This window comes from Acartia tonsa, chromosome 8, assembly GCF_053477335.1.
Source record: "Acartia tonsa isolate MP-2025a chromosome 8, ASM5347733v1, whole genome shotgun sequence".
Classification (NCBI taxonomy): Eukaryota; Metazoa; Arthropoda; class Copepoda; order Calanoida; family Acartiidae; genus Acartia; species Acartia tonsa.
In genome coordinates, this window is record NC_137267.1 from 7,010,129 (window position 1) to 7,023,178 (window position 13,050).

A 13,050-nucleotide genomic window follows, 5' to 3' on the forward strand; every position below is an offset into this window, starting at 1 on the left:
CAAGCAGTTTTTCTACGTCCTTTTTGGATATAGAGGGCGGAGGATAGCTCACTTCTAGATAGATAGATAGATAAATAGATAGATGGATAGATAGACAGAATTTTCTCTACGTCTTTCTTGAATATTAGCAGCTACACCCCTAGAGGCCTCTAGTGGCATTTAATTGTTTTTCTCTTATTTTAAATATCTAATTTGAGAAATAAGGGGGGGGTTTTTGATGCAACTATCTCGTAATCAGTGAGCAAATGGCACTTACAATTCGAATTTAGATCTGAAATTTTGCATGAGTAATCTATTTTCCCAAAATCGAACAAAAAGTTGAAAAAGTAACGGCTAACGGCTCAGCCGTTTAGCCGTTTTTTTGACTATTTTTAGGGCAAATCTGCCATAAATTATGTAGGTCTTTTTGAAACATATTTTTGCTTTAAATCATGTGAAATGATACAAAAAAAAACATTTTTAGATTTCTAGTACCAGCAACTAGTGGCTAGAACCGTTTGAAAACGTTTTGGAGCAGCATAGAGTATTATGTGGAGATAGGTTTCGTGATGATTTCCCTTGAAAATAGTTTTAAAAATGGCTAAACTGCTGAGCCGCCAGCCGTTAGCCGTTACTTTTCCAACTTTTTGTTCAATTTAGGGAAAATAGACCTACCAAGGATTACTCATGCAAAATTCCAGATCAAAATTCGAATTCTAAGTGCCATTTGCTCACTGATTACGAGATGGTTGCATTAAAACCCCCCCCCCTTTGTCTATGGTCAATCAGCTGTTAAATTTATGTTTCTACGCAGCGCCATTACGCTACGTAGAGACATTCATACGCTAGCGACACTATGCGGCAGGAATATTAAAATTTTTTTCGATTTTATTGAGATTTCTCTTGGGAGCTGAGGGTGGTGTTACCCTCCCCCAAAATAGTTATAAACCTTCCCAGGACCTATGAGAATCTACCCTGTTAAGGAGAACCCGATAGGTTCAGCGGTTAGCGAGTGTCATGTACACTAATGTATGTACACTTTCAGGCCACCAGTCCACTAAGAAGAACAACGGGTTGCCTGCGGCTCACTGCGGCAGACATTCTAATTTCGCGGTTGCAAACAGCAAATAAAAGATTTTCATTTTTCAGACCGCTTAATTATAATGTCTGCCGGCTCTTTAGAGAACTAAGCTGTCCAAATAAACCATCCAGGTACAGCTTAATTCTCTGAATACAATTAACCCTTTTCTCCTTTCTCACTAACCATTACTGTAAAAACATGGGGGGAGAATAGGATGTTAGTTTAAGCCGGGTGTAGCTTAGGCTTCCAACAATTGAGCCAAAATATAACATTTGTTATTTAGGAAAATACATCAAGACCTTCCAATAATTCCAGACTCCATTAAATGCCCTGAGGCCCCGCCTGGAGACCCTAACCGTACTCCCGTCCTGGCCCCCTGCACCCTTTGGATAACCTCTGGTGAGATTGTGATAAATTTGATCTTCCCTGCATTACAGACCCAGGTAGTTTATTATTGCTAAAGCTGCTCTATAACTAGCCAATCTGTAAGTCCTATTCCATCTTGGGGGATACAGCATCCTTCCCAGACATTGATGTTAATACGGACTGTTAATTCTGGACAGCTGCTGAGGTGCTTTACAACTAAGTGCCACCCACCCATAGGACAAACTTTTTGTCCTCTTATTTAACGAGGTCGCTTGTTAAATAATTCGCCCCTGATCACCCCCCTCCCTTTTTTTCCTGTCACCTCCCTGTTAGCTTGCGGCCCCTGCCTACCCGCATCATACCAAAGACAACAAAAAGCTGTTGAAGGTTCATCCATTGGCACTTATTTGTTGGAACAAAACAATATCCAAAATACCAAAAAAAAAAAAATATAAGCTAAAGAGAGGTTATAATTTAAATAAATAAATTAACAATAGCATTCAGTGGTCAATGAAGGAGATTTTCCTCACTAAACCGCCCGGAGCAATTACACGCTCAAGGCATAACACCCTCTATCATCCATCTAACTCACACCCCACCCCTTCTCACACCAAACGTTCACAATCCGACTCTGCGACTGTTGCGAGTCGTCGGCCTAAAACCGTCAGAGTTTTAGCCAAAAAACATAAACTCAACACCCCGTTTGAATTACGCGCCAAAAAACTCCTTAAAACAAAAAAAGCGCTACTTCAACGGCAAAAACCGGTTGACAGCAACTCTAGGCCCGTCGTTTCCTCACGCAGGCCCAGCGTTAGTCGCACCCCCCCAGGCCAAAACAGCCACCACCGTAGCCCATCCCCGTCACCTATCCGAGGATTCCCTACACCCCCTGCAGCTCCCCAACTACTTGCAGCCCCCCACTTACCCTCCTCACCTGTTGATCCACTGGTAACTTTTCCCGTTATACATCCGTATAATGGCCTTTCACCACAAACCCCCACAACCCCTACAGATACTGAAGAGTTTGAGCTAGCCCCACAGCAACTAGATTGGGATAATTATTCCCCCATACCATCCTTCCAAAAATCAGCTTCAATTCTTGAAGAAGCTTTGGAACAACTCTATTCTGAAGATTTACAGAAAGAGGTTCAGGACGAGGTTTTTTATAACCCTGAACAGTTCCCATTACACGACCACCTCCCAGGCTCCGCTTATAACGCTTCCACATCGACACACAATATTAGTGTCGATCTATCTGCGCTTGTTACAGCTCAAACCCCAACCATGACTGATGAGGCAACCAAACTCATCATCGAATGCGATGAGTGCATGATGATAGACGAAGACTGTCAGAGCATCATAAATAACCCTGACAGGTTTAGCATTGAAAAGCTAGACAATAGTCTATCATTGTTGGAAGAAAAAGCCTCGTCAATTCGCCACATCATAGCTTTCTTTCGCAACAGCCCAGACCCAAGGGTCACCGAAGCTGACATGAACAAAGCGTTACAGCTACGTATAGCCATGCGCTCAAAAATCGAGTTCATTCATGAACATCGTACATCACGTTTGAAAGCTCAACCGATTACGACGACTGCTGCTCCAGCAGTACCTCTCTCTACTTGCTCTGACGACTCGACTACCACTTCAGCAGTCGGATCCGAGGCAGGTACCTTACCATGTGATGGCCAAGTAATTGTGCCTCCAGCAGTTACGACTCAGGCCACAGCTGTTCCTGCTGCAACTATGCTCCAGCAAACAGCTCCCATCCCCAACCGCATAAACCCTACGACATACGCAGTAAAACAAGCAAGGGTAAAACAAAAAAGGGACCCCATGCTTGTGGAGCTTGATGACCTCTGCGAAAAGTTCGGCGATCTTAAAGCAACCGAAGTTAAGCAGTTAGGTCAATTCAATAAGCTCAATGCTCAATTTAAAGAGCTACTTGATAAGGCACAGCGCACCTTACATAAAGCCAAAACCTTGTGTGAGGACGCAATGCTTACGGACATGGAGCAAGATGCAACAGCACTAGATGCCCAGTCCACCACGCTTGAAACGGAAATATCCAGCGTGGAATCTTACGTTGAACGCTTGAGGGATCGTTTCGGAGTACCTATCTCAGGGCACTCCTTCAATCAGAGCTCTTCCAACATCCCTATCCCTCACTTCTCCGGGGCCAAGACAGATAAACTTGACCTCTTTACATTTCAAAAGAAGTTCCAGATTTATATCGACTCAATGCCGTCTATAGCAGAAGTCGAAGCATTGGAAATCCTGAAAGAAAAGTGTCTTCAGGGCAATGCGCAGATGTTGTGCTCGGCCGAAAAATCTTTTAAGGCTTGCATGAAGCAGCTGTTGTTCCACTATGGCAGCAAAACCAGCATCATAGCCAAACGTAAGGCTAAAATCATGGAACTGGGACCATGCCCTAAATACAACTGGGAACAGCAGATCACATGGATGGTAAAACTCCGTTCACTACTTGCTGACACCCAAGAATTTGCAAAAGAAAATGACGCAGAGCAAGCCTTGTATCACGGCAAAACGGACATCGCCAACTCTGTACTGAACCTTCTTAAAGGAGACTACTTTAAGGAGATGTCTAAAAAATTCCTGCTTAGCGCAGATGAAAATGGGGAGGAAGATGGCCAGTACTGCTATGAGCAACTTCTCCTCTTCTTGGATTGCGAGCTACGTCAGCTCCAATACCAACTTAACCAGCATGAAGGGGCATCCCTCCATACTGGTACCGCATCCTCTGGTGGCAACAACGCCAACTCGAACAGCGGTAACTTCGGCCAAAGACAGTCCAACCAGACTGGTAGCAACCCCGGTCAGAAAAACTCGAACCGGAGTAAACCAGCTTCTCAAACTTACACGGCCTCCACTTTCTCGGCCTCGGAGGACCCAAAACAACGCCCTAAAGGCAAGGCCTCTGATAAGTCCGCTAAGACGCCCACTCCACTCTTAGCATACACAGGTGCTGCTTCTAAGCCTGTACCAACTGATTGCGCACTTTGTCAGAACAAACACACATATTTGTTCCAATGCCAGGTGTACATCAATACACCACATAAGGAGAAACGCCAACTCCATGGCAAGACAAAAGCCTGTCACAGGTGCCTCAGAATGGACGCCAGCGTCAATTTTGACAATATTGACGAATGGTGGAATAACCACAAAAACGACTGTCGCACCACCTTTTACTGTCAAGCTGACAATTGCCAGTACGCGTCCGCTCATCGCGTGCAAAAGCATATCCTCGCCTGCTCTATTCATGTCGAGCAGAATAAAAAGAGGTTAGGCGATTTCCGCAAGTCATTGCCAAAGGATGTTCCTATAACATCTGGCAACCTTCTGTTCATGGATAACATCACCATGAATCTCCAAACCTCTGACACCACACCTGACGTTTCCGACCCCAACACCTTCCCCGATGTTGCTGCTCCTGGCATTTTCATGTGCCAAAACGTCCCTGATCTTTCCGGCAATCCGCTGTTTGTCTTTTACGACAGCGGTTGTGGTACAGCCGCAGTTTCAGCCTCTGCAGCGGCTCGACTAAATGCCACAGAACACCGCCCTGGACCCACCCTCATGAACGTAGCAGGTGGTAAAGTCGTCCATCTTCCCTATGGCAGTGACAAGTTCACACTGCCATTAGTCGACAGTGCCATGTCCGCAACTATAATTGCAGCAAAAATGGACACACTGACGGCCCCATTTCCTCGTTGGGAACTCACAGAGCCTTATGGTGACCTCGCAAATCACTACAAAGGCCACGAGCTTCTCCCTACTGTACCAGATGTCATTGGCGGAGGCCAAGTCGACATAATCTTGGGGATCAAGTACAACTACTTGTTCCCAATGTGTATCTGCTCACTGCCCTGTGGCTTATCCTTATACAGAAGCCCACTCAAGGGCATTGATGGCCACACAGGTGTACTCGGTGGTCCCCACAAGGCTTGGGCCAAAGCAGCCGAGACTGTAAACTTTGTTGGTGCTGCTCTCTTTTTCACCAACGAGTTGTCTGCTTACCGCTATACCACTGAAACACTTCTGAACAGTGGTAGGAATTGGTGCGCGGATTCCTTAACCGACACCTTTCCATACCTCCGTCCAATCACTGTTGAGGAAAAAACAGAGGAGGACACTTCGCTGGATGTTCATACATACAGCTCCGATATTCAACACGTCAAACGACATGAACGGAAGTATCTTGAGAGTGAAGACATAGGCACTCAAGCACCTTACCGTTGCATAGCATGCCGTGGATGCAATGATTGCAAAAACGGAGACATTCTGGATGCAACTTCTCTCAGAGAAGAGGCCGAACAACTCCTAATAAAAAAGTCCGTCAAATTCCTACCTGACGAACGCCGGATCGTAGCATCTCTTCCCTTCATTGCTGATCCGGTCAAGGAGTTACAACCAAACAAAAATAGGGCCCTCAAAGTTCTGGAATCGCAGCTGCGAAAACTGCAGAAAGATCCAGAGGCCAAACTGCAAGTTATGGCATCACATGACAAGTTGGCACTAAACGGTGTGTGTGCGAATGGGGCGTTTGTCCATATTTAGGTATGGAGACCGCTCTTCTATGAGTACTACTAAAACCTAATTTTAATGCAATACACATAGACATTCTCATCGTCGGTTCGTTTGTTTAGAATGCTTAACCCTCTATTCCCACAAGTATAATACGAATTTGGTTGAGCTGGTGGAAGCTCAACAAAAGACCCACGCGAAGTATTATGTTGCTTTAACCTAAGAATAAATGGTTGGTTTTGATATTCGATCGGAATTATATAAGCATATTAAGTATTAAGGAAGGAAAATGTGTTTATAAAGTGTATTTATATTACAAGTGCATAAGTTAAGTATGAAAATATTTACAGGATAAGTGTTAAGATTATAAGTAGAGTAGGACAGAAATGTGCCCTAAGTCCCAAGCAGTGAATTGTGCTAAGTGTTAGAGTTCTAACACAAGGCCTAAGCTCAATTCATGCTAAGTACTAAGGGGCCTAAATTTAAACTACAATGCATGCCAAACAACTAAGTCATTACCTTTTAAAGCCAGAAAGAGAAGTTGATGGTAGGGGAGTTAATGAATAACTGAATAAATTCAAGAGGTACATGCTATAACATTAGCTCTGGACCAGGATTTTAGTGTTTGTCTGTGCAATTAAATGTTTGTGTGTTAATATGTGACGTAAATCAGGCATGGTTGTAGGCATACATATTTATACTGTTTGTTTATATGATTACATTAACTATAAACATAATATCTTTAATAAACATATACTGTTAGCAAATCACATACAGATTACCATGAATAGGCTAGCGTTACCCATATATGGTGTCATATAGGTAAAGATAGGCCTATGACTGCATAAATTGATACAAATAATGCCTTGGGCCTAGCTAAAGTAATTGTGTCTTGCCCCTGAGTGCTACTAGATAATTGCAGGGCACGCGTCAATCAAATATGCATAATCTGCTCTATAAAGTGTTGACTTTATATCAAGCATAGATAGATAGTTGTGGATGCGAAGCATTTCTGTAAAAGTCTCATATGTACGTTCAAAGAATTTGAAAATTGAGGATCGCATCTCCAATGGGGGTAAGTTGTTAAAAAAGAAAAAGAGAAAAAAGAAAAAATTTAGTAGTCCCAGTATAGGCATATATAATAAACTACAAATGTATTCCAAGCTAAGTTAAATACGCTTTCCATTAAGAAAGTAAGCTTTGCGTATTTTCATAGCTGGGTATACAAGATGATAAACCTCCCAAATAGAATACATTCTTTTCTTGAGGGGTTTAGTTTTATCTAATGTTGTCACATCAATAAATGTTTTTGCGTTGGTTGTTCTGGTTAGTTCAGCTTCTTCTGATGAGGAACTAGGTGGTAAAATGCTCTCTTTCGAAGTGTAGACTGAGGTTGGGGGTGAGGTAGATATGTAGCCAAGGGCATCCACTTGTGCTACCTCGTTGCCATTCTCGTCCAAGGTGATTGAGTGATTTTCCAGGTCATAGTAGAGTTGGTTGAGGTCATTGGTAGAGAGGGATAGTGTGCTGCTGGAGCTAATGTCACTATCGGTCTCTACTCTACTATCTTCTCTGGTATTCAGGGCTGTATTTAACAAGAAATTCCTGATGGTGATGGACAGGTTCTCTGAGAATCCATCGTACTCTGGTGTGGTGATAATGTTGTTGTTCTCGTCTATAGCATCAAGGTGTTGACAGGAACACAACCGCAATCCGTCCAAGGTAGGGTGGTGGTAGGGCTCCAATACTCCATGATCATCTAGGTTATCTCCAGGCTGGTCCATGGTAGATCCTAAAAAGAGTTAGTGCGCGTGCTCCAACCGGTTCCTTGGGGTATCCTGGCTATGGTAATCTAAACAAAAGAAATTTTAATAATCTTTTATTAATCATTTTATCCCTGGGATATTCTAGAAATTCTTTTCGTTACAGATAGACCTATAATGGATTGATTAGTTATCTCTATTTCTGTTAAATATAACTGTTTCCTGAATTTAAACAATATTTTATATAAAAATTCATAAGTACAATTAGTATTTACATATCGTATTAATTTCTTTGGGTACATTACTCGTATATATGTATAAGTATAGGGTTTTACTAACAATAGTTGGTAACCCTTGTTTGTATATTTTGTATATGTACATATGGTATATACCTTTGTTGGCATTAGCTGTATTTATTTATTTTTAACACGACTAAATTTTAATCATTTTAAAGGCTAATGTCTTACATTACATCGCTGTCAAGTATACCTTTTAGACTTAATATCTACAAAATATATCGTTCGACGTCCGTAATTAAATTTTACGTAACAATAAGTTGTCACCCCTTTGTTTATGTTTGGGCGGTCAAAAGTGATAGGGGTTGGATTTGAGCGAGGTTATAAAAAGCTGGCGGCCCAATAATTATGCTCATTTTATCAATAATTGTCTTTGCGAGCGGAGCTTGCGTTCGAGTGTTTAATTTTACCGCTAATTCCAAGAGAATTCATATAAAAGTGATAAAATATAGTAACTCGTTTGTTTTATATAAATGTTTTTATGTTATAGATTGTTGGTATGCCCATTATTGTATCGTTAGCCACTATTTAAGACTCAGGACGCTTATTTTCTTCGTCGATAAGGCCCTTATCATTATAATTTTGACCAAAAGTGAGTTAGAAACAATTTGGGTATATCTTCAATTTATGACAATTTTGTTTTATATAATATTTGTAGTTTTGATAGGACATATCTGAATCATCAGGTAAATTGACGTACCTTGTTTTGTTTACGTTTTCCGTCTGCAAAAGTTAAATTCGTTCATCGTAAGCAAAACTTATATTGATACAGATATGTTCCATCATTTTATTCGTTTTAACATTTGATTACAGCGTCCCTCTTTATAATCAAAATTTATTGAATCTTGACTCAAATCTTCTAAAACAATTTTGCTATAGGTTTAAAAATAAGATTTTCTTTTTACTTAATTCAATTATAATGACGCTAATTGATAGGTTATTTATGTTACAAGTAATTCAACCATATTTATTTTAAAATGGTCGCTTACAAAAATTATATTTAGCTAGCTTTATCGAAAGTACTTTTAAAACGTCATTGAAAATATTCAGCTTTAGCTAGTACATAAGTTTTAATTGCTTGATACATCATAATGAAAATGTTTAGATAGCTCAGCGATAGCTATTTTTAAATGTTGAATCATGTAAAATTAATTACACATTCTTTAACTTAATTGAATTTACTTTTAAATAATAAAACAAAGTTTTAATGTTTGAATAGCTTAACTATAGCTATTTTTAAGCGTTGAATCATGTAAGATTAATTACACATTCTTTAACTTAAGTAAATTTACTTTTAAATGATAAATCAAAGTTTTAATGGTTAGGTAGCTCAACCATAGTTGCTTAAAATACTTGAAAAAAAATATTCGTGTGTACAGTCTTTTTCATAAAATTAATTTTACTATATTGCCTTTCAGAATCACTAGTCCTCTATTTTAAATTTACATCCGCTCATAATGTATATTCCGGACAGCCTTGACGCGCATCAGAATATTAAGGAAAGATTCGAGGAATCGATGAGAGCGGCTGCGGCCACTCTCGCCAATTCCTCGCTTCTCGAAACCTCCTTAGACGACTCGAGTTCAGTGTACAGCGACGCGTCTGGGATGCCAAGCCTTGCTGACGTTGATGACTATGGGAGTACAAGTACCTTTGATACTGTAGAGTCCGAAAGGGATCAAGGGGAGATGTTTGGCAATGAGCATCTCTCACTGATGCTTAGTAGAACGATACAAATCATCTGGTCTCTCCTCAACTCGGTGATGCAGAACTCCTGCGGTGACATTGGTGACGATGTTGCCGGAGGTGATTCTGGGTCTGCCGAGTCGAGGAGAGACCAGAAGACGAGTCTGGACGCACTCAACATGGATGGCTTAATTAACATGTTGTTGGGTTTAGGCTTGTTTTCTTGTGCTCTCATTGTGGTCTTCTTCGGCGCTGTAGGGCTTGAGACTCTAACTCGTTTGGATAACACCTCAGACAGGTCGCTGGCTCGCTGGATAAGAGATGTATGTGCGCGCCTCCGTGATATAGGCGTCCGGACCATTGAGCTTCTTCACTGCGGTAACAGGACCAACAGGACTAGATCTGGAGTTACGTCGCCAACTGTGGAGCCGTCGGATACAGGCATGTATGAAGCCGCGTCCTCTGTGATGGATGATATTCTGTCAGATACACAGGTGAGCTTTTCTTCTGTTGTATATTTTTTTTTCTGTTTTGTATATATTTTTTTTGTATAGCCACCCGTTTTGTCTAATAAAGCATCATGATGTTGCAGGGTTGTTCTGTCCTATTCTCACTTCCTCAACGTTGACTTTCGGCTCTTCCATATATATCGCTCACCGTTTGTCGTCGTTTTATGTCACCAGAGAAATCCGCTCGGTTACCGCAATTAAAGTGAGATACCAGTTAACATTTACTAAAATCTTAATTAGCAAATTAAAATTATTTCCCTCTGGGAAGGTTGAGAGTTTGCTCGTGCCGCACGTTTCTCATTGGGGTTTTAAATGTTAGATAAAGACTTTAATGTTTTCCTTTTGTCTTAGGCTCCCTCTGCTAGTCCATCAACTCCAGCTGAGGTGAGATCCAGAGTTGGGCTGTTTGCTGTACACCGCCTGTCTGCCACTGAGGATCGAGTTACTGGAAGTAATGTGCCTGCGGGGTTGGACACCCCGTCGGGAAGTCCTGGCTTCCGTCCGTTGATCTTTGATCAATCAGAGCGTCTTCATGTAAGTATCCATGCTTTAGTTTTCTATATTAATTTTCAGAAAGAGGCTGTACATTTGTACACGTATCTAGAGGTATTTGCAACTAAAATTCTTTTATTGGTAGAATATTAATCCTAAAATGTATGGTCGCATAAGCATTTTTGAACCGTTTAAGATTTTAATTCTATTATAAAGTGGGTCGAATCGCTACCTAATCATATAGCTTTACAGGATTTTAGACATTCTTATTTCCTGATTTTCCTAGATTCTATTTTGGTGTTGTGACTAAACTAATAAAATCTATTATATTTTAGGCGACCAATTCAATCCCCCTGACGCAGTTCTACACAACTATGGGGCGGTGTAATCGGGCCAGTACTGAGAGGACAGCTGAGGGATCCAGCGACAGCTCTTCATTGAGCTCTATTATGTGCCTTAGTCGCATTGATTCTCCATCTGCAGCTGATTTGTCTGAGGTAAGTTTGATAAGCTCTTATAATTTTCTTATTTTCTTTGTTGCAAAAATTACGTAACTTAGACTAGGCTGTTTAGCTCAGTTAGCTATGCGTTTAGACAATAATTCTACTTTAACTATGGTGTAGTTCCTTCCTAATAGTCAATATTAAGAGTATGGATAAGTTATTTAATAATCAGAAAAAATTGACTCGCAAACATGTATGGATAAGCGTTGATACATTTCTTGTGAACGTTCATTAAGATGATTGTCTAATAATGTCCCTTTGTCTTATTTTAGGATGCGGCTAGCATAGTCCCACTGGTTGGTGATATCGAGGACGTTGATCTCCCGCCCATTAGATTTAATGCGGTGAGTGATGAGATCGAGTATCCTACACCACTGAGAGTTCTCAGTTTAGAACGTTTGCGCCGCTCCATGCGTACTCCAACTCCTGCCATTTTGGAAGAGATAACGTCGGCTGAGAATAGCTTCAATTCGGCTACGCATTCCTCAGATAATAACAGGACAGAGGATTCCGGCGTTGAGGGAGTCCCTCGACGTCAGGGTCCCACGTTCCCTAAACGTACGCCGTAAAGTGGCGCTGTTAGCTTGGTTGAATATGACATTCAAAATTTTAAGACAATGACCAGTTTAGACAACATGTGACTAAATTTACAGATTTTTCTAATTCTTATGTAACTAGTCAAAATAGTGATCACTATGAAGTAAAGACTTTTGTTATTAGACGTCATGACTTTTTATACTTGTACAAAACTAAATATTAATTTACACTTCTGCCATTATGTTATGTATATACATGTTTAGTCTGTAAGGGTATTTAGTATGTAAGGAAATGATTATAAGGTTGTATTTTCTTTATGCCCATAATTTAAAACTTCATTCAATCTTAATTACTTTCTTCGTAAGCGAATTAATCTTTTTCTTTTCTCAATAGTATATTAACAACTGTAATTACAGCCTTATGTCACAGTTTATTCATTCTTGTTAGCTTGTAAGGGTTATGTATATATAGATATTTAATCGAACTCGCACCTCAGTACCTTTTCTCTAAATTTCATTTATATCCATCCCTGTGCATTAATCGTGAACTTTAATTGTGCTGTGATATAGAGAGGACTTGTAAATAGCATATATATTTTTGTAACCAATATCTAAGTAGACCGAAAGACTGACGTTAGACAAAGTTATTTAAGTACGCTTATTCAAGTATTTTTAAGAAGCTCATAAGTAATTAAAGTAATATCGTTGATCGAATGATCTCATTAAGGAAAATTTATTTAATTAATAAGGCTTAGATTAAGTAACGTTCCCCTTTTAAAATTATAGAACTTAACATCCCTTTTAGATTTCAATACAATAGTCATAAAGTTTAATGTTTCGAGGTAAAATGTTCTTATGTCCCTTTAAATTTAAACCTAAGTCTTATTTCCAACAAGTAGAGTTAAATTTTTGGCTCACATTGGCTTGTTGTTAGGCTATGTGCCTTTTATATATATACAAATTCGACATTTAGCATTTAATTAATAGTATTAGCGATCTCGAAGTTTTTAATATGTGCCAATATACAGCTTATGTCCAAATTATATTAACTAAGATGTTAAATTGTCAGAGAACTTCTTACTATCATAATGTTTTTCAAATACTGTAAAATAAAAATTTATGTTCTGTTTTCAAAATTGATTTAATTTTATATTTTCACCAAAGAGAAATATTTGTCAAAAATTTTATACCTTTTCTAAAGATTATTTACTTTTTGTTAAAATAAATATAGAGCTTTTAAGTAGCATATACACTGTTATTTACTGATTTAGTATTTGTTGTGTACAATTCCCGT